This window comes from Ochlerotatus camptorhynchus, unplaced genomic scaffold (genome assembly GCF_037179485.1).
Source record: "Ochlerotatus camptorhynchus isolate MF236.1 unplaced genomic scaffold, CSIRO-AGI_Acam_v1.1 ptg000290l, whole genome shotgun sequence".
NCBI lineage: Eukaryota > Metazoa > Arthropoda > Insecta > Diptera > Culicidae > Ochlerotatus > Ochlerotatus camptorhynchus.
In genome coordinates this window covers 3039453-3062997 of record NW_027040779.1, presented here as the reverse complement: position 1 = coordinate 3062997, position 23545 = coordinate 3039453, and the positions used below count along the sequence as shown (strand labels likewise).

Below are 23545 nucleotides of genomic sequence, written 5' to 3'. Positions count from 1 at the left end.
GAGTGGTAGAATAACATTCGAGCTAAAAGAAAATTATCAAAATAGCTATCATATGACATGTGTGATTTCGTTGTAATTCCTCAATTTGGTGTAAATCAACCCATTTCTGATCAGAAATATTATAACTAGGACATCATTGCTTGCTATTTTCAGAATTCACACAAGCACACCATCAGCAGCTCTTATTATGAGAAAAACTAAAATACATACATTCGTGACGGTCATCGGCGACAGTGTCGTATGACAGAGCCTGTCATACGACATTTTAGTTTGGTACTGTACTATGATAGCTTGATTTGCAAGTGTCGGAGGCAAAGGCAGTCAATTATCACAGAAAATGTGTCGACTATCGTGACCGCTTACAAGACTGATCACGACAAAGCGGTCCTTTTCAGGACCACCATACCATTTGTGAAAGAGTATTTTTTGGACATTTGTCAAGGTCATCAATCGGATGTCAGTTCCCACATCAAGATAGAGCTGAAATTAGGGCGTAACAGCATTTCTAAACAAAGACTTCTTTCGATGATGACTTGAAAGTTAAGGCTCGCCCACGCAAATCAACATCACCATTAAGTAGGGTGAGACTTTCCCTACATGACAGTAGTGTTGGTTTGCGTGGGCGTGCCTTGAATTCAAAAAAATCATCGCGATAAGTCATTGCCTTTCAAGCCTAATTCCAGCTCTATCTAGATATGTTTAAATCTAACATAGCATGTACTTTAAGGCAACATTGGGGGTGCGATTTCAAAAACCAAAGTTGGTCACGGTATGAAGGGGGTCTGATTTTGATCCAGAGATGATGGATTTTAGTTCTTAATACGTCAATCGATAGGAATTGTTTGCTACGAATATGTTGAAATTAAGACTTTATCATTTTTCAAAATGTCACTATTGAAAATTTAACGGATGTGCAACTGTTGCTTTGATAATTAAAATTATCTCCGATTGCCTGTGAAAAGCGATTTCCCTAACATAGATTTCAAAGTTGAATTCCAGCTGGTCTCATCAAACGCTGTTTATTCAATCACCACGTGGTGAGTGGTGGTGTTCTCCAGTACACAATGAAAGGTTGTCTGCAAGCAGCAAGCTGCAGCCCACATGAGCATCCATTGAAAGAGAAAGAAGCTGCACCGCTATTGATCGGAATCAGTAGCTCTTCGTGAGTTGCTGTGGGCCTACACACTTAATCTAGCTCTGTAAAATCTCCAACAGCCGATTACCTCGGCATTTACTTTTGCTGATATCTCTTCAAAATATCTGTTTGTTAGCTGATATCTCAGCAAAATGTTATTTGTTAGCTGAGTCCCGGCAAATGTTTTACTGAATCTCAGCAAAATATATTGCAGAACTGCTCGGCTGTTGGAATCTCGGTGAAAATATTTAAGTGTGTATGTCAAGTGCATCATAATAAAGAGTATAAACAGAGAGAACCGCGCTCAAATTCCTATTTCTACAAAAACACAAGCTCCTGCTGCAGTTGACAAATAAGATGTATTATATAAGACCACGTAGTTCTACGTCACCATTGCGTACAACCGCATAAGGCTGTACCTTGAAGTTTTTTAGTATCAAACTATAATAGGTATCTGATCCTTATTTCTTTTTTGTATTTTGACAAAAAAAATGCACAACTTCAGTACACTGTTAGTAAAAACCGACAAATATTTGCCAAAATTAGTAATTCGGTCTAGAGCGGTCGGAGAAAAACTTCTCTGTAGCGGAATTTTCTTTAACGCGCTCAAAGCTAAAAAGTTAAATTTATTTAACAATTTCATTTGATGTTAGTTGGTATAATTCATTCACCATTTAAGTTTAGACCTTAAACCAATCACTATGAGTCCGGAACAAGGGGTGGTCACTCTACACACTTATTTTGCGCCAACTTTTTTCACAGTGTGTCTCAGTGTATTCTTCTTCTTGTTCGCATTTCAAGTTTATTGCTTAGTGCATACTAGCTTATTGCGTGCTCTCAACTTAGTGTTCTAAATGCACTTCCACAGTTATTAATTGAGAGCTTTCGATGCCAATACCAATGCATGAATTTGTATATTGTGTGGCAAGCAGGCATAGAGTCCAGGTGTGTCTCAGTGTGTCGCAGCTGTATCGACAGTGCCGAGAAGTCATTGAACTGACTTTTGTTTGCTTGTGAATAATGCTTTGTTTGGCAACCCGGTATTTTAACAGCTCTTGTTTTGTTTTGTTTTTCAATGTTTGCAAAAACGACGCGGACTCCAGTTAAGACTACACATTGGAAGCAGCCGTCTACAAGGATGCCTGCAATGGACGAGCCCCTTTGCTACACGATCCTACCGTACAACGACCGTCAATCTTTAGTCAACCTTGGTCCTAAACCAGCCCTTCTGGGAGCCGGCGGAGGAAACGAATTTGCACCGAATTTTTCACCGCCCGAGGTTCATCCGTCGGAAAACTGGAAACCAACACCGGCCGGAACACACGTCGGACTGATGAAGGACGCACCGGTGACCTGAAATGCACCAGCCAACTTCATTCAACCGACACAGCAACAGGACGCAGTGATGATGGTCTACGGACTCGATAACAACACAGCCAACACCGATAAGCTGTTCAATCTGTTCTGCCTGTACGGAAATGTTTTCAGGATAAAGTTACTGAAGAGCAAAGAGGGTACCGCCATGGTTCATATGAGAGACGCCATCGCAGTCGAACCAGTCGACCGCAGCATCCAGCACTTGAACAACATTCCAATAGGAAATGATGGTAGCAAAATTCAGATTGCATTCTCCAAGCAGAACTACTTGTCAGAGTCTTCAAACCTCTACATCTTGCCGGACAATTTAATCAGCTTCAAGGACTGCAGCGCCTCCAAGAACAATCGCTACCTTTCATTGACCCAGGCCAGCAAAAATCGAATTCTGCCACCGAGCAAGATTTTTCACTTCTTTAATACCCCACCCGTTATATCCGAGGATCTGCTGCTGACTGCATTCACCACCAAGGACTGCCACCCGTCGCAAGTACGAATGTTCCCACCGAAATCGGAACGTTCCTCCTTCGGATTGGTGGAGTTCCCGAGCGTAGCCCTGGTGGTGAACGCCATCATGAAGTGCAACCACAGCTCGATCGATCACAAAGGCATACAATTCCCGTTCTTTCCTTTATTTAACGTCGGTCTCTGTTCCGCAATCTAGTGCCAATCACCGACGGACATCGATTGCCATCCATTGATGGCAATCGAATGTGCAGGAAGGCAGCTTCCACACCTGCGTAGGATATCGCAACCATTCAACACACATGGGCCGGGACCAACGGCTTTACTTCCCTTCCGAAGGAAGACGTGACCAGAGATTTTTATGCCTCAGAAAAATCCCACCGACCTCGGCTGGGATTGAACCCAGACTCATCGGGGTGTTAGAAAGCAGTCACGCTTACAACTACACTACCGGCGCCGGCACAATTCCCGTTCGTTATGAACCTGTGTTTCTCCTTGTCCAAGACGATGAACGGTACGTGGAGCAACGAGAACATCAAAAACATGGCACCAGCACCTGGCAACCCAATGTCGACAGCGGCCGCGACAGCCTCCATCGGGGCAGCAGCGTCCGGTGGTGTGACGCCCGGTGACGGTGACGGACGGCTGTCTCAAATCCGAACACGATGCATCAACGTAAGATGGAGTCCATGTCCTTAGAAGGAAAGCAAAAGCAACGACGTAACTCGTTCGTCAGCTCTCACCCCACCATCAACGATCATTATCGTCATTGTCAGCACCATCCAAGGCCACACATAATTCGATTCGAGACTACACGGCGGAAGATCGATCTTGATAACATCCACTTATTCAAGGGAGAAAACATTGAAACAATATCAAAGCTAAATTTAAGGCACAGCCCAACGTCCGTCAAGACATAACCTAAATAGTGTATTGCTAGAGCCACGGCTACACAAATTAGCAATGTAGCTCCCACGGCTGCGGCTGCTTCCAATGCTACTGCTGCTTTGATTGCTGCTGCTGGTCTGTCTCTTCTAAAATTTGCAAAAAAAGTTTTAGAAGACGGACCAGCAGCAGCCGTGGAAGCTGTATCGCTAGTTCGTGTTGCCGTGGCCGGAAACCTCGGTCCAGTCACGATACCGCTGCCTGCTGTTCTTTGTCTGGGAGGAAATGAGCCGTCACCGGTGTAACGATTTTGATAACGGAGTGTTGCTATGCCAGCGATTGCCCTGATTTCTTCATGCTGGGTGGTCGGAATGATTTTGCGCAGTCCGGCGTGAAATGATCTACCTAGTTCTTCTGACAGGCATCAGGATGTGCGCTGACAATTCGATTTAGGAGAAACCATGGCGAGACTTGGTGGAGATTCACGGTTGTGTTTTGAAACAAATTGATTATATTGTGGCAACATAAATCTCAGATTTCGACACATGCACACTGTGCAGGCGCAGGAAAAGTTCAGTCTTGCCAGTAACTTTAAAGATCAGAAAAATTGTAACCATGGATGCCAAACAGTGCCAATAACTGTGCTCAGATGTGCCCAAGCTTGTTTTTGGCATACTGTGCGGAGTGACCAACCCCTTGGTCCGGTACTATCTATGGACGATCGCTTTTCTGCACGACCTAGAGTAACCCAAACAGCACACGTCCATCAAAATAGGTTGCTGCAACTTTATAGTGACTGAAATAGGTCATACAAAAATAACCAAAACTGTTTAGTAACAAGTTTGCTATTAAGGAAGTAGTTTTAAGTATTCTGAATTGAATCATACGATTATGAAATACGTCGAGGTTACTATTCGTTCCAATCCTCCGATACTCAGCCAAAAAATCTAAGTGGTCAAGTGAATACGAAGGTGCATATTGGCATTCTTAATAAATATGTCCGTGGATTACTGGAGCCGAATGTAGTCTTCCAGCAAGACGGGGCACTACGCCACACCTCGAACCGCACGCAGAATTGGCGGAAGAAACATCTGCCGTTCTGGCTAAATCATATATGGCCGCCATCCACCCCGATCCTAACCCCTTGGATTATTCAGTGTGACGCGTCATGTAGGCCAAGGCCTGTGCCAAACGCCACTCCTCAGAAAAAAAAACATTGACCCGCGCCTGGAGAAAATTTTCAGATTTTTGTTTAGCTTTCACAGTGTTTAATTAACACGCATACGGTAAAAGAAGTCGCGGAGCTTCAGAGTAATTCACAGAACTTCAGTGAAGTACGCAGAAATTCAAAGAACTGAAAAAATTCGCAGAGCTTCAGGAAAAAAAAAAACCTCCAGAGAGTTGTTAAAAGTTTGGAGAAGTTGTAGAAATTAATTATCTAAAATTTAACATCAGATTTTTTTGGATGTTCTAACTTTCCGATTTTTACGCGAATTTGAGTAGCGATTTTTTCAACGAAAAATCAATATTTTTTTCGAACGCCGCACAGTGGGGCTGTGGGGCTGAAAAAAGACGGTCAAAAGTCTTTTCTCACCTTTATCAACGTTTTGGAGCCTTGGTGTCTCCAGAGAAATATCTTTAAATTTCATTTTGCATCTTTTGAAATACACACCTGAATTTTTACTAAGGGTGTATTACACTTGGAAAATCTAACTTTTTGTAGTTACGAGATAATGGGTTTATGTCTTTAGCAAAGTTGTATAAAATCAAATTTTAAGCAGCTTTGCTCAAGACATCAAATCTCTACATGTTAACCCCAGAGAGATATAGTTAGTTTTCTATCACGACAACCTTAAAAAGTGTTTTTAGAGTTTTTATAATACTTAAGTACATTATATCAATCCAACTTGTTGTAGAAAGTTTTAGATAACGTAAAAACATGCAATTTCTCTGAAGACACCAACTACTTTTGTTGACATCAGTGTGATATACAGCGAATTTAGTGTAAACAAATACCAATTTTCAAACTTATTTTTTTTTTCAAAAATGTGAATGTATGTGAACCAGTACTCAACGTCATTAAGTTTGTCATAGTCATTAAGTATGAGCAAGCAACATATCACAATCAGAACACTTTGCGCATATCATGTTTCATGTTGTTTTATACATCACCATTTAAGTGATATTCTACATGTTTTTCAAATAATGCTTCATTATACTGAGTTTATATTTCTTAGCTTTTATATTCATTCATTTAAATAAAAAAAAAATTAAAATTAAAACAAACTTACAAATTACATCACATAACGATGGGGTGATATCGAGAATAAGTGATTAGGTTATCTCAAACGGGTAAATGACTGATCCGTTCACACGCACGGTCTACTTTGAACCTCGATGCATTGCGGTCATCGAGGCTCAAGCTAAGACGTGCTGTCAAAGTGGTATCGTCGGTGATCGTTGTGTTGTGTTTATTACAACTGTTTGCGTTTCATTTTTCGTAAAAACTGAATTGTTCGGAGTATGGAAGGAGAAACTAGGTAAATGGCAAAGTTTGCTGCCTACTGATGTGCATGGAGTGAAAATTCGCCATGTCATGGTGTGTTCCACGGTAGACGGAAAAGTCTGCAGCTCTGTGACCGGAATCTCGACACAAAAATGCTTTGTGTGTCATGTATCACCAAAGCAATTTAAAGATCTTGATGCCATGCAATACAGATCTGTCGATAAATCCACCTTCCAATTTGGCGTTTCACCACTACATGCCCGCATAAGATTCGTAGTAAAGGGTGATACGGTCAAAATTTGGTCAATATCAACTTGACGTATTTCTTTCAATTTTGCATTTAAAAAACCTGAACACCCCTCATTTTGAAGGTGTGTGTGTGTAGAATGTTGCTCCTATTTTGATTTTGGAATTCACTCTTCAGTTGTCAAAATGCCGTCCAAGCAAGAAGAGCAGCGTATCAAAATTTTGCTCGCGCATCGCGAAAATCCGAGCTACTCGCACGCAAAGTTGGCAAAATCGCTAAAAGTTGCCAAATCAACCGTTACAAATGTAATTAAAGTGTTTGGGGAACGTTTGTCGACAGCCAGAAAGTCTGGATCGGGGGGAAATCGAAAACCGGAAGCCGCTGAGACGACAAAGAGAGTTGCCGGTAGTTTCAAGCGAAACCCTAACCTCTCTCTCCGAGATGCCGCAAATAAGCTGGGTGTATCGTCTACAACCGTGCATCGCGCCAAAAAACGAGCCGGACTATCGACTTACAAGAAGGTAGTGACTCCAAATCGCGATGATAAACAAAATACGACGGCCAAAGCGCGATCCCGGAGGCTGTACACGATGATGCTGACGAAGTTTGACTGCGTGGTAATGGACGACGAAACCTACGTCAAAGCCGACTACAAGCAGCTTCCGGGACAGGAGTTTTATACGGCAAAAGGAAGCGGAAAGGTAGCAGATGTTTTCAAGCACATAAAACTGTCAAAGTTCGCAAAGAAATATCTCGTTTGGCAAGCCATCTGTACCTGTGGCTTGAAAAGCAGTATTTTCATAGCTTCCGGGACTGTCAACCAAGAAATTTACGTGAAAGAGTGTTTGAATAAACGTCTGCTGCCTTTCCTGAAGAAACACGGTTGTTCCGTACTGTTTTGGCCGGATTTGGCATCTTGCCATTACGGTAAAAAGGCCATGGAGTGGTACGCCGCCAACAACGTGCAGGTGGTTCCCAAGGACAAGAACCCTCCCAACACGTCAGAGCTCCGCCCAATTGAGAAATACTGGGCTATTGTCAAGCGGAACCTAAAGAAGACCAAAAAAACTGCTAAGGGCGAGCAGCAGTTCAAGGCAAACTGGCTTTCTGCGGCGAAGAAGGTGGACAAGGTGGCTGTACAAAATCTGATGGCAGGGGTCAAGCGTAAGGCCCGGCAATTCGGATTTGGAAAAGCGGAAGCCTAACTGAATATTTTTCCTGAATTTTATACTAATTGAACTTGAAAAAGAAATTTAATTTGATTTTTTAAATAAACGATTTCACCGATTTACACGCGTTTTCCCTTGACCAAATTTTGACCGTATCACCCTTTACTTTAAATATAATTTTCCTTATTTTAACCATGCTTATTTATTGATATAGGTTTATGGAATGCCTTTTGCATATTTCATACCGACGACCAAATGCAGGCAGGCTGAAGCTAATGGAACCGCCTTGAAGTTCTTGAAGCTTCCTAGAAGAGCTCGAGACTTTTTCACGTGTTCTGGAAACTTTCCTTATGTTTCCGCAGTCTGTTCAAGAATGTTCCCAGAAATTTTCGGAACTATCATTCAATTTTCGGAACTTCAATAAAGTTCCTTAATGGGAAACGATGCATTTTTTTCCTTGATTTGTTTTCCGTCGATCTAGTTTTCCGTGCTGAGCACCAATGCTACCGACGCCAGGAAGGCAGCTCCCACACCTGGACACTACCTATCGACCCATCAACTCATGAACCGGGGACCAACGGCTTTACTTCCCTTCGTGATCAGAGATGTTATGCCTCAGAACATCCCGGCGGCACCAACTGGGATTGAACCCAGGCCTGCTGGGGTGAGAGGCAATCACGCTTACCACTACACCACCGGCGCCACTAAAGGAAACGATGCATTGTTTTCGTGAATTTATTAGAACTGCCCTGCAGTTCTCTAATCTTTCCTACACTTCTTGCAACCACCCGAAGCTCTCGCTCAAGCGGCGCCGGTGGTGTAGTGGTAAGCGTGATTACCTCTCACCCCAGCAAGGCTGAGTTCAATCCCAGTCGGCGCCGCCGGTCAATTCTTGATCTATTTACCTCAAATGAAAGATGAAGAATGGCACCCTTTCCAGGATTTTTTAAATTTGACCTTTCAGGCTACCTGACCGATAGAGCTCAAAAGGACACTTCCTAAACTCTTCTGGTTGAAAAATCATGAATTTGAGCCGTCAGACGGTACCAGTACACGAGGTTTTGGAAGTGTCCATTTGTGCCTTATCGGAACAGATGCCAAGTAACCTAAACGGCCAAATTGGAGAAATTCTGGGCAGGGTGACATTTTAGAAGCCATGAATCAATTCAAAAATGGATTTTTGGGAGCGAGTTGCAGTCTTGGTCTTTTTCGACCCTAATGCACTATGTGTCACTATTTTTGTAGTTTTTCCTGAAAGCTTCTTTTCACAGCAAAATGTTCGTTTGCGAATGTTACCAACAGTCGGGAAATTTCAGGTCTCTATCATATTTAGTTACAAAGTTACAGCTTTTTTAAAGTGACAAAAAAGACCCTTACGCACTAAGAAGGTTAAGCGTCTCTGAAGTTTTGAAAACTTTTGTAAAGGTATCCAATCTCCACAGAATTTCTAGGAATGTTTTTTTAAATCTGCAATGAAGCTATTGGAAGTTACCCTTTAACGACCATTAACTTTCCTGAAAGTTTTCGGATCTTCTTTGACGTTCTTGGATATTTTATAAAACATTAAAAACACATACAGTGGTAGAGGTAACAATAGCTGCAATTTCCAAACCTACGACAGGATGCCTCCCTTCAGATAACAACTTAAGTGCGGTACAATCGATAGAACTGTTTCAAACACATCGTCGGTACATGAGCAAATCGGTGACCATCTCTTTACCGAACGTCCCTCTCCAACGAGGGAGTTCGGTAAAGAGAGATGATCAACCCGATTTGTACCTTCCTCACAGTTATGCTTGCTCGCTTTCTACTCCCTATATACAATTTTCACACTGCCGTACTCTAACGGAACTATCAACTCTTTACTTTCATCTCCTCATCTATCGTATAAAAATTAACACTTTAGTCTGTTATTTGAAATTAGCATCTTCTTCTATTAAAATTTTCCCAATTGATACCAATAGTTTTCCAGAATTAAATAGAACTAACAGAATGTTCTCTAATTGTTTATGTTGGCCATGGAACTGCTTTGAAGCTCTCAGAACTGCTCCAATGTTCACGTAACTTCCCTAAACTTCTTTGAAGTTTTCTAAACTTTTGCTTCTTTGTTGTTAGAACTGCTCTGATGTTCTCAAAAGTGGTCCAAAGTTCTCTGGTAATTCTTCAAGGTATCATGAAGTTCCGCAGATTTCTCAATGTGATTTTATCCATTGCAATTTTACTCATATGTTCTGGTTATGAAGCAATCTAGAGGGTGGCAATAAATCGAACACTTTTTTTCAAAATAAGGCACCATAATGTCCATTTGTAAACAGTTGTACAATTATGACCAACCTGCTGCATATTCCATCAACTCAAATTTTCCTCAGCACGAGACCAAGTGCCAAATTCCTAGAACTTATCGCTATCAACCAACCGAAGCCAAACCTCGACTCATCAGTTTCACCATCGCGATGAAGGTGGCATGGCAGCATGCTTATCATATTTCAACCAACTCTGAGCCTCCTCAATCCAACACAAATGGCACACGACTAGTAAGAATTTGAACCACAGACCGGAATTCCTGACTTTCACCCTCATGGCACCTGTTTTCCCTGCCCTCGAGCGAATGGCTACAATGCCACTAGCCTTGTTAATATTCCATAATCCCCGATAAATCATCACTCGATAACTAGCCATGTCATGTGGAGCTATTATGACCGAAAATACATCGAACTACTGCTATGTACGGGTTTGAAAATTGGTCGAATGGTTCATAAGCCAGCTCTGTTGGCTGATCGTCCGGCTCCGAGTCAGTTGCATCCTTTTTGGGGCGAAACGCATTGTTTATGTTGCCAAACGGCTTTGGTCCCGCAGCGTTTGTTTTACTTTCCTTCGGACATTTAATGACTCCATTATGGGGAATTGGACCAAACCCAAGTCCGGGTGAGGAGGAAAATCAAAAGGAAAATAAAGTAAACAATGGACGACGAGCTGCTGCTATATTAGGCAGAATAAAGAGAGGAGAATAAATGCAAGTGGCCGGTGTTTGTTTCGGTTCATGCCTTGAAAGAAGGAAAAGCTAACGGTTTCAGGTTGACCTTAAACTGACCGCAATTCAAGGGAACATGCTTTTTCGCTAGGCATATTTTGTTTGGTGATCTGAAAGAGCATAGTAAACGTTCCGGGAGGGAATTTAAATTCCGTTATTGTTATTGGGTCATTCAGTTGGGATGAGCTTTTTATCGATGCCGTTTACATTGAACGGTCGAAAAAAAAAACCATTTGTTACATGATGGCTTGGGTTTTATCGAACGATTCAATCGTGCGGAAATCATAGGACTGGCGTGGGGCTACCCAAGGGCAAGTGCTAACAATCGATCCTATTCGGATTGTCTGAGCCTATTTATGGGTACATTAATGATTCCAATCACGTTTTCGTTTCTATTTCGGGCGGAGTGAGCTAACTGTAACAAAATTATGGTATAATATATGCCTTACGAAAAACAATCTAACGGGAAGGGATAGGGAAGGAGAGCAAAATGTGGTTTGGTTATGCTGCCGATAATCTTATATAGATTTTGTCAATCGAAATGCCATCGACTGTTGGATCGATCGGTAGATTTATGAAAATATGATACATTGTATCTAATAGCACCTCCTCCTCCGAAAAGGAACGTTATATATATTGTTTACGGGACTGAAATTGACCCTCAGGCCTAAAGGTAGTCCCATAGAATGATTGAAGTTCAGCCATAAGTCCACTGAAGTTGATTCATAGTTCTCAAGGTCTATGAACCCAATCTAACAGCCCTTCAGACTTACCATTCAACATATCTGGAGTTGACCCATGAAGTTTACTTAATATGCAATTGAGGGGAATCGATAATACTCTTATCTAGAATTGTAGGCCTAACTCTTAAATCACTAAGGATGATTCACAAGACCTCTGAACTACCGATAAAAGCATAACAGGTTCATATTGTGCATCTTAATTGGAATCGATTGTTAGCTACATGTGTATTACATTAAGCATTACATTATGAACAACTATTTGAGCAACTTGTTGTCTGAGAAATATATGAGCTTCTCTCATGGAAACTCGACTACTTCACAAATTAGTTACATGGGTCTCCCCCAGGGCTCATGTTTAAGCCCCCTTCTTTATAAGTTTTATGTAAAAGACATTGATGGTTGTCTTGATGAAAATTGCTCGCTAAGGCAGCTTGCAGATGACGGGATTGTGTCCGTTATAGGGCCAAGTGCACCGGACCTGCAAGGACCATTGCAAGATACTTTAGACAATTTGTCTACTTGGGCTATGAAGCTGGGTATCGAATTCTCTCCGGAGAAAACTGAGTTGGTTGTTTTTTTCTAGGAAGCATCATCCTGCACAGTTACAGCTTCAGCTAATGGGTAAAACAGTCACTCAAAGTATTTCTTTTAAGTATTTAGGTGTCTGGTTCGATTTCAAATGCACATGTGGAAAACATATTGCGTATATGAAACAAAAATGCCAGCAAAGGATTAATTTTCTTCGTACAATTACCGGAACTCGTTGAAGAGCCCCCCGGAAGATCTGATCAGGTTATACCGAACAACCATCCTTTCGGTTCTAGAGTACGGTAGCTTCTGCTTTTAATCCGCGGTAAAAACACATATCCTGAAGCTGCAACGGGTTCAATACCGTTGCCTCCGAATCGCGCTTGGCTGTATGCACTCGACGCATACGATGAGCCTCGAAGTACTAGCGGGTGTTCTCCCACTGACAGATCGTTTCGCGGAACTGTCCTTTCGGTTTCTCATCCGTTGTGAAGTAATGAATCCATTGATAATAGGAAACTTTGAGGAGCTGCTCGACCGAAATCCTCAAACAAGATTCATGAGTTTGTACTATGAGTACATGACGCTGGAGGTTGGTCCTTCTTCATTAATCTCTAATCGTGATAGCTTTCAAGCCTTCTATAGTTCCTCTGTAAATTTTGACCTGACCATGATGCAAGAAATCCATGGAATACCAGATCACCATCGGTCGATGGTTGTTCCCTCAATTTTTGCAATCAAGTACCACCATGTAAGTAACGATAAAAGACTTTTCACAGATAGGCCAACCATAAATGCTTCCACTGGATTTGGTGTATTTAATCAATTTCCTAGCGCCTCCTATAAACTGCAGAAACCATGCTCCGTTGCGGAACTCGCAGCTATATTTTACGCAGTAGAGCGAATTGCCTCACTACCTTCTGACCATTATTTCATTTTTACGGATAGTCTTAGCTCATTGGAGGCTATTCATTCAATGAGGCCGATGAAGCACTCCTAGTATGTCCTGCCTGAAATACGATCTAAACTGAGTGCTTTATCTAACTGCTCCTATACTATCACCTTAGCTTGGGTCCCATCTCATTGCTCAATTCCGGGTAATGAGAAAGCGGACTCGTTGGCTAAGGTGGGCGCTATGGAAAGCGATATTTTTGAGCGACAAATCGCCTTGAACGAATTTTTCTCCATTGCTCGTCAGCAAGTCCTCATCAGTTGGCAACAAAAATGGAATGATGGTGAATTGAAAAGATGGTTACATTATATTCTCCCACATGTGTCGAACAAACCATGGTTCAAAGCCGCGACCTTATACGCGTTATATCAAGGCTTATGTCCAATCACTGCTCGTTAGACTCGCACTTCTATCGAATTGGGCTCTCAGGCAGCAATTTATGTGCGTGTGGCAGTGGCCTGAGGAAAACAACCTGCGATACCCGTTAGAGATGCCTTGGGGAGCCGAGATCTCGACTATTTGAATTTAATTTATGTGTTTTAAAAACGGATGGATCTGAGGATTTAGTAGTTAGTGTCATCTTGTGTTCTCCCAAGTTGTTAGCTGCCCATCGGTGTACCATCATGTTTGTCTTTTTCATTAGAGTGTCGCTTAGTTCGAGATCAAGAGCACATTGCTCTCCAAACCTTGTGTTCACAACCCCTACCCTGCCATCCATTTGTTACAATCTGTTACCAATAACCTCGAGATAGTCGCGAGTAATCGGCCCCCGCTTTAACTAACGTAAGTAATTTTGTTATATAATCAATGAATATCGGCTCCGCAAAGCTACAGCAAATGAGCCTGGAAAAATAAATGCATTTAAAAAAAAATAAAACTAGTTTTCCCGTCCATGAGATTCGATGGACGACACAATTTTCAGCAGCACTTTTATCGGCTTGCTGTTTTTCCATATGGGCATTGCTATGCCTTTATGGGCATTGACATTGACTCATAAGGCTTGTGGTGATAACTAGTAAGCCCTCTGTAGTTATCCTTTAACGCCTTAGAAGTCCGGAGTCAGGAAAATGATGTTAAATTGTTATCTTCTAATAATCTATCTGTACTTTACGAAATATGAGTTATCTGAAGTGGATATTTTATTCTAGAGATAATCCAAGCGTGATCTAGACCATCTGGACTTCTTGATTCATAAAGCCAAAGCATTGACTCTTAAGACCTCCAGACAAAGTTCGCACATGACTTGAAATGTTCCTAAACTTAGCCCATTAGGTGGTTAACCCATATACATTTATAATCGATTAATTAGATTAACTGACAAAACCCCAAGGCTGCAAAATGGCTGGTTCTCAGCAATGCGATGATCAATCATTATGATTCAGCAACCATTCGATCTGTCTACTTTCATATGTTTCAGGTAGAAAGCCTATTGGACCTGTGTCGATATATGTTGACATGACTGCCCAACAAACAATTTTAGGTGCAGCTTAGCTTATACAGGCAAAAAATAGCTGCATAAGGCAAATTTTGGCTGTATAAGCTAATCTACAGCTAAAATTGTTTGTTGGGTGGTGCTTGGCAATTAGGTTACCAAATTTAAAGGTGGTTCTGCGGAAATTTGGATTCACCGGGAAAATGGTCAATTCCTGGAAATAGACCTAGGGATCCGCGTTTTTTTCTAAATTGCATACAATCATGAGCATAGAGGAAATATGCCATCACCATATCGATTCTACTACCGGGTCGTCAGGAAACGGTCTTCTAGATATCCGGACTCTCCGACAAAAGGGTCAATTCCTGAAAGTAGACCTAGAAATCCACGATTTTTTCGACGTAGGATTACGTCTTTCGGCAAAATATTGGGGGTGGAATTTCAAAAAACTAAAATCGACTGAGTTACGAAAAGTGTTCAGGTTTTGACCACTTATAAATCTATCAATAGTCGATGGATTTTAATTCTAAATAAGCCAATCGATTGGAAATCGCACAAACACTTTGTCAATTTTCAAAAGGTCACTATTGAAAATTACACAAATGTCCTACTGTTGGTGATCAAAATTAACACCGATTACCTGCAAAAAAGCGCTTTCCCTAAAACAGATTTCAAAATCGGATTCATCCGGTCTCGCCGAACGGTGCTTATTCAATCACCATGTGTGGTGGTGTGTGGTCGGTCGTCATCAGTAGTGCTATCAGCCCTATCTGTGTTGAACACCCTGATAGCTCAGCATTACCCAACCATCACGACAAAACGGTTCTTTTTAGGACCACAATAAATTATTGTTGCTTAAGAATTAATTTCCATTGATCGTTCGCTCGCCTTGCTGCCAGCCACATCACCCCAAAGGACCTTGTCAATAGAAAAGGGTACGTTCTACCGACACTTGCGTTGAAGGAACGGCGTAAATCACTGCAGCAACTTCAAATAGATCCTTATGAGTTGCTTGTAGTCATAGCGATTTTCTTTCCAATTTCAACCAGTTTCTTATTAAAAACAACACTGCTAAGCAGGGTGCCTTCCATTCATTTTGGCTAAAAAAATGTTTTATTAAATTATAGAATAATAAGATATTACGATGATATTTTGTAGGTGTACGTAACAAGAAAAGATTGTAATATTTGTGTTTGACGCATAAAACCTGCAAATTTAGCTTTGGCAGAGTCACAATGAGCGATTTTCTAATCGCCTCTTCGCGAAGAGTGAAGAACGAAGAGTGGGTGAAATAAATGACAAAATCGCTTATTGCGACACTCGTGTAGCAAAATTGGCAGGTATTATGTGCCAAACACAAACTTCACAGTCTTTTCTTGTTGCTTACACAAACAAAATATTACTATAATATCTTATTGTTCCATAATTTAATAAAACATTTTTTTATCCAAAATGAATGGAAGGCACCCTAAGTTTGCAAACCCTACCTGCGCTAGAGGTGACTGCCGTGAAACTGATTTTTTTTGCAGTCATTCACTGCAGCAAACGACAAAGGGAACTTGAACGAAATGAAAATCTGGATCAACAATAGAAAGGGCCCATCATCATTTGTTAACAAACCGTTCCAAAGCCCTTTACTCACAAAGCGAAGACCACCCACGCAAACCATCACCATCACCTCTGTGAACAGAGATTATGAGTACCGTATGCGTGATAATGTTTGCACCATTGAGCAATGCCAAAATTAAAAAAAAATCTCAAAAATTTCGTTTTCGAGTTTTTTATTTATTCAAAGGGGGATGTTTCTCAGAGTCTTAACCTATGTTAATCATCGATCGAGTTTCCACTTGCTGCAATTACGACCTCCACACGCTTCCGGAATGCATGGCAGCTTCTAATAATGAAGTCTGGATCTATTTCTCTCCAGATACGGGTCAATGTTTGTCTGAGGCTTGCTGTACTCGGGTGGCGTTTAGAACAGACCTTGGCCTTCATGACGCGCCATATTGAGTAATCCAGCGGATTAAGATCGGGGCTGGAAGGCGGCCACATATCCTTCGCCAAGAACGGTTTCTGCAACGACTTCTGAGTGCGGTTCGAGGTGTGGCACGGAGCCCCATCTTGTTGAAATACAACATTTGGCTTCGGACCGTACTGTTCTTTGATCCACGGAAGAACATACTTACTTAAAATCCCGATGTAGACCTCCGTGTTGACCTTGTCGCCTTCTGGAATGAACACTGGGTCCATTTTTTCGCCATCGGAAGCCACCAATCCAAACACCATAACGCTAGCAGCATGCTTGGTCAGATACACGTTCTTGTGCTCGTCGGGCACGTATTTTACCGGAAGAGAACTAATATACCGGTCGGTGCTGGAATTTGATACGGGATCGACGGTAAACATGCTCTCGTCGGTGAACAGGATTACCGGATTTTTTCGCTTGAGGAAGTTCAAGATTTTCTTGCATTGTTCGACTCGTAGCTCCCGGATGCGGTTGGTAATCATGTGAGTTTTTTTTCCGTGCCCTCGACTTCACCCCGCAATCTTCCTTTACGATCTCCGTGCCGTAAAGTCACTGATCCCGTGTTCCTTTGCCATTTTCCTTATTGAACGCTTTGAATTCACCCGAATCTTCCTTTTGATAGCAGCGATAACCCCCGGAACTCGAGCTAACCTTGGACGACCTGTGGCCGCCTTCGCGGATAGTTGTCCTTTCTTTTCTTGGTCTAAAACCCTTTTGACGGTCCACCGGGACACTCCAACGGCGATAGAAATGTCTTTTTGCGACATTTGCGCGTGGGTCAAATCACGAATACGCTGCCACTTCGTCATGGTGCAACTGTCAAACTAAGTAAATTATTTTTTTATACACAGCCTACTACGGTATGAGCCTAGGAGCATCCCACTCTAAACTTTGTATTTTTCCTAATATACATATTAAGATCTTAGTGATATCTAAGATACCCAGAAATACTTAAAAATACTTAAGAAATATCTAGCGTTAGTTTACTTGCTTGGTTGCTATGTCAATTTAATTTGCTTGTTTATCCAATGTCAGGCGTTTTGTGTGGATATTGGTTAATTTGTTAAACAATTAAGATTCATTTGATTAAGAGCGTGAACAGCTTTAGGTGTTCCGAACCATTTTCGGTGTAATCTGTTCACCATGTACCAGAAAGAATAAATTCTTATAGGCATTGGAACCTTTGTTGTTACTCGTTCGAGTTCCATAATTTGTATAACCAATCTAATAGTGAATTTTGTGTTGTTCTTTTTTCCGCTCGGTTCTTGGCTATGTGACCATGAAAATGCCTGATAAGAACATTATTGGATGTACGAAACCATGTGACCATACTATCACCTATATTCTCGTTTACGTCCAGACAGTATGTTAAACGAGAATATGAGCGTATTTCGGAAACGCAAATCTCTTAGCTTTCCACCTTCTAAACGCAGATACTGTTTATTACAGTAGATAGGGGTAAGAGGGGCATAGTGAGCATCCCGTGCTCCAGCTTGAATTTCCGGCCGTTCGGAACAAATTGGTTAGTGGTAGGATCAATATCATAGTGATATTGAACCTACTACCAGTTGATTTGTTTCATGCAGCTGGAGATCCAGAGCCAAAGTGTGGAATGCTCACTATGCCCCACCTGTTCACTATGTCCCTTCTTCCCCTTATAAACCATAAAGGCCACTGGACTCAGTATAAGCAACATAGTCAGAATTATTTAAACGAATGGATTTAGTTTTCGTTGTTTTCCTACGTATAATTAAAACAAGTAAAACGTTGTGTTCAATGTGATATAATAATTGCATTAATTTTTCAAAGTAAACATTATAGTAGTTTATTCAAAAGGAGAGTCAAAACGGCCATTCCCATTCAACACCCAGTAGATCGACAAACTTTTCTTCCTGCATTTGCTCAGGCCTGCACGTTTTCACGGCAACAGTTCCTCGATACTGCAAAAACAAAATCGTAGTCAGATGATTCGCTGCTAGGTAGGTCCACGGTACGAGAGGGAGAGAAAGAGAAAAGTACTAGTTGTCTCCCTCATGCCATCGCAAATTTTTCTCTGGTCAGCTAATGCACGTTCATATCTGAATACACCAATATTCATCATCGCAGGATCTTTGTGCACCGAGAGGTTATATTTGAGCCAATACACATTTTGAGATCAGTCGATCGGTAAACACCGTTCAACTTGTACTGAAAATATCATTCTTTGTAACCAGCTCTTGAAGCATATTTACAAGCTGAATCGCTGGAAAATATAAATTAAATAATACTAATTCCAACACATAATAAAAATACTTAACACTCCTATTTGTATAAATACAAGACGACCGACAACAACAAACACATGCTTTAGCAACCGGTTATCAAAAAATAAGTGTTACTTCGATGGAAATTTATAGCCATGGTTGAAAATACTTAAAAATACTTAAGAATACTTACGCGGGATTTACAAATATTTTATTGATAATAGGTACGAAGTTTAGAGTGGGATGCCCCTAGGTATGAGCTATGCATGCATAGAAAACCAAGGCATTGTACGCACAGGTGAAACGGGAACCTTATTTGTACGATGGTGCAAACATTATCACGCATACGGTAGTTTTCGATAGATGTCACCGCAAACAACAGCAGCGACATCTGATGGAACATGAATGCAGAAGCTGGACAAAATCATTAATTGAAATCTTCACCATTCGTGCAGGGCCATAAGGCATATTATTTATGATCAAATACACAAATACATGTACATAAATACATAAAAGCACACAAATTTACTCTGGTATAGATAATATTTTAATGTCACCCAAGCTTTAAAGGTAAACTCTATTAAAACCAGATACCAAATGTTCACCCACCGCATTACATTCACCTCTCGTCTGATCTGCAGCAGCAAGCCAGTATCAATTTACAAAGGTGTGAAACTTTCCCCATCAAAAATGGCTTTACAGAGTCTTGATAATCATTAAAGCATGTTTTGTGCTTTCCAACTTTCCAACGCTTTTCCGAGACAACATCGCCATCGGCGACAACGACGATGATGAACATCTTCATGTTAGATGGAAACAAGTTCCAAGAACATGTCCTCTGCCGATCCCACCGAACGCATCGTATCGCATCCGTAACGCTTGCTTTGAAACAGGTCAAATGTTATCACTCATCCCGAAAGGACGGCGACGACAGCAGCGCCATAATACGCTTTGACGAGTGCTGTTGTAGCGCTGACAGTTTGTCGCCTGTGGGACGACATTTTTGCTAAAATTTTCCGGGAAAATTACGACAGTAACGCGTATCGCAACCCGATTTTTTCATCACGCAATGTTAGCAAAAAAATGCTTGGCGAGACTTAACACCTTGGCAACTGCTGCCGCCATTACGGTGGCGTGTATTGGTAGCAGAATAATGGGCTTGGTTCAGCGTGTCATTCAGGGTGTAGTTTATCACACCATGTGTGGCATGGAGGGCCTAAATGAATGAAGCCGTTTCCATTGACTTCATTCGTGGAAAACGATACGACGGGACGGAGGATGTCATGCCTAGGCAACTAACGGTAACGAGTGGATAGTCAATTTGCTGTATAGCCTTTATGGCAATGCAAAGAGGGCGCTGAGATCACGTCAGTATAGTGTTGACTTTTTTAAATCACGGTCCTTGGTTGTCTATGCGACGTCGCCGGCGTAATATGTAGCTACATATAATGAATCGGAATGTTCCGGAATGTATTCTCCTCGCTTGCAGATACAAATTAATACGTGTACGAAGACCATAAGCTCTGAATCAACAACTGTGGAAGATCTCAAGAGAACACTAATCTGAGAATGTATGTTCCTTCATATGGGACGTAATAGCTACCATGGAGTGAGGCCAGCAGAAAAGGATTACAACTAGTTAATGCTTAAGAGCTTAGAAGGTTACACAAGTTTCGACTATAAATGATCTAATTATATTGTAACTGTTCAAAATCTACCGTGCATGCTAACAACTTACAAACTAGCAATCAAACTAATTGCTTCCAACAACACTGGAAATTGCTGCAGGACAACTTTCACGGGGAAGCAAAACGTTGATTTTGTTTCCCATTGTGAGTAGTCCAATCATGCAATTGCCCGTTTGTGACAGTAATTAAATTTGCGTACCATACACGTCACATGTGGGCCAAAGGTTGAAACAGTTTCTAACTTTGATTCGCAGTTACGGTAGGAGAAACAAAAAATTACAGATACCTTTTTACACCGGAGCAATATTTACATGGACGGAAACTTTTCACCTTGAATAAACTCCGACAAATTGGATTTAACTCGCACAGTGAATAACCGTCACCACCAGGCCAGGATATGACCAAGACCCGCACAATAAAACTATAAAATGAAATCAACTCTTGCCGGAATGAACTGGAAGCGGATTCTCCACCTCCACCTCGCCAACCGGACGATGTGACTTTACTGTCTAATTTTCCTCCCACTTCACGAGAGCTTATAGATCCGAGTGGGGCTCTCAAGCAAAAGGGGAGAAAACAGTGATTTCACATTTCCCTCAATCGTACGTAATAAAAGTTTGTCTTGCCCTGTCCGATTGTGCTCTGTAAGTGGCAGCGAACAACCAAATGCTCGGTATGTTGAAGAACTTTTCAACTTACAGCTCGGAATTGCTGATGCTGATGGTCTTGGTTCGTTTGGCGTAGTTCGATTTTCTCCAGAAGATTTTCCTCCCCTTGCTTCTGCGGGAAAAGCTTGAAACAACACAAGGCTTTGTGCTGATGGAATTCTAATACCCTCTTCGCTTGAACGTCGAACGTGTGTGCCAGGTTGGAATATCAAGGCAAACGGTGTTCAAGGTCAATATAACTTTTCAATAGGACCAATGTAACATATCCGCCATTTTGAGAAAATCGAACTTGAAGCCTGATTGAAGCAATTTGGATGGGGAGAGTGGACTTGCCCACTCCCTGTTGTTAATATTTCGTGAATTTAAGGTGGGCTCTTCTCCCCACTCATTGGGTGTCAGCGATGAGATTGTGCGGAACTGTATCAGAAGATTTAACCAAATCCACTTGTTGCTTCGATTTTAAAGGCCCACGCACATTAGATCCGGATCGGACGCGTTGCGGCAAAATGACAGCTAAATCTATTGTCTAACTGTCAAATTTACGTCAACGCAACGCAAACGGTATAGCTGGCGCCGGTGGTGTAGTGGTAAACGTGACTGCTTTCTCCCACCAATGGGTCTGGGTTCAATCCCAGCCGAGGTCAGTGGGATTTTTCTGAGGCTTAAAAATCTCTGGTCACGTCTTCCTTCGGAAGGGAAGTAAAGCCGTTGGTCCCGGCCCATGTGTGTTGAATGGGTGCGATATCCTACGCAGGTGTGGTAGCTGCCTTCCTGCACATTCAATTGCCGTCAATGGATGGCAATCGATGTCCGTCGGTGATTGGCACTAGATTGCGGAACAGAGACCGACGTTAAATAAAGGAAAGAAGAAAGCAACGCAAACGGATCTAATGTGGGTTAAGTCACGTGATATCGCTGATACATAACACATTAAGTTCAACATTGTTGAACGATGCATCATAAAGCCGGGCTGGCTGTTGGAGATGATCTGTGCAGCAGCTCTGTACCAAACTGTGTGGATCAGTTCAATGTTGACTAAAATCATGGTCAGAAAATTTAATATCACAAGCCATCATCACAAACAGAGAACAGACGTCCAACTTCGGTCAGAAACTTGTGCAAAGATAAGTGGGAACATTGCCGTTACGTGGCGCTAGTATCACCGATAAACCGGCATGACACTTAATTTTGACTTATGCCCGATGCTCGTAAACGGTCGATTAGGATTTTTTGATCTAGATAAAAATAATTTGTACAGAATAGATCAGACACAAACCAATTTATAACTTTTGCATGCGGGTTCATGGCTTAGCTAAATATTTCCCGCGAACCTCGCCACGAACACGGAGCCAGATGTCAGTAGTGTGCTTTGGTTAGAAATCTTATTGTTATTGCTATGGTAATTCATGTCGGTTTGTCGGTGCTAGTATCTCCTGATTTCCTCTATTAATGTTTCACTTTCGACCAATTTGGCGCTAGTATCGATAAATTTTCTGTTTGAAAATTGCCACTTGGTGCTACCAGCACTTAGTGTCTAGTGTTAGTTGTGCAACGCCAGCGCCATCAGGTTGTCAAAGAGGATTATTAAGTTGGGAAGTCACCGTTAGTGGCGCTTAGGTTGAATAGGAATCTTTACACTAGTTTCTAGATAAATTGTGTTCGAGCCTCAACGTCTGTTCTCTTCGACCAGTTTCGTTTTCCTGGGCATTGCGAAAGCCTTCAACCGTACATGGACGCCCGCGGTACTGAAACAACTCCTCAGTTGGGGCCTTAGCGGCCATATCATCCATTTCGTCCAAAATTTTCTGACTGGCAGATCCTTCCGAGTCTCGGTAGGTAATACCAAATCCCGCACTTTCTGCGAGGAAACTGGCGTTCCCCAAGGTTCAGTGATCGCTGTCACCTTGTTCCTGGTAGCCATGAACAGTGTCTTTGAGCGGTTACCAGCGAACATGTACATGTTCGTGTACGCAGACGACGTGCTAATCGTAGCCACAGGTCAAACTCCGGGACGAACGAGGATTACAGCCCAAGCAGGGGTTTCCGCCGTAGCCAGATGGGCCGCTTCGAAAGGCTTTCAGCTGTCTGCTGGAAAGAGCGCTAGGTGCCACGTTTGCCAGTACTGACAATCACAATCTCCCGTCCCCACCGGTCCAACAATGGAGAAGTACGTTTCCGTGTTGCCCGGGCCATCGTAGACAGCCGGCTGATGTATGGACTCGAGCTGACCTGCGTCGTCACCGACAAGGCAATACTCGCTCCGGTGTACAATAGCTACACGCGCATAATCTCCGGTCTCTTATCCTCGATACCAGCCGATGCCAGCTGTGTCGAAGCCGGCACTCTCCCTTTCCGGTACCGCATCTACGAAGCCATTGCCAACAAAGCCGCTGCATTTTCAGCAAATACCACCGGAAACGAAAGAATCTGCCTCCTTACCCGAGGGGGGGGGG

At 42.1% G+C, this 23545-nt stretch overlaps 1 protein-coding gene and 1 pseudogene across 2 annotated transcripts in view; one reads left to right on the top strand and one right to left on the bottom strand.

Annotated features, from left to right (window-relative positions):
- The window catches only part of wake (wide awake), a 618276-nt gene that overhangs the window by 499162 nt on the left and 95569 nt on the right, over window positions 1-23545 (bottom strand). The gene's annotated exons all lie outside the window — the stretch shown is intronic.
- Window positions 2355-3673, top strand: LOC135706746 (heterogeneous nuclear ribonucleoprotein L-like; annotated as a pseudogene).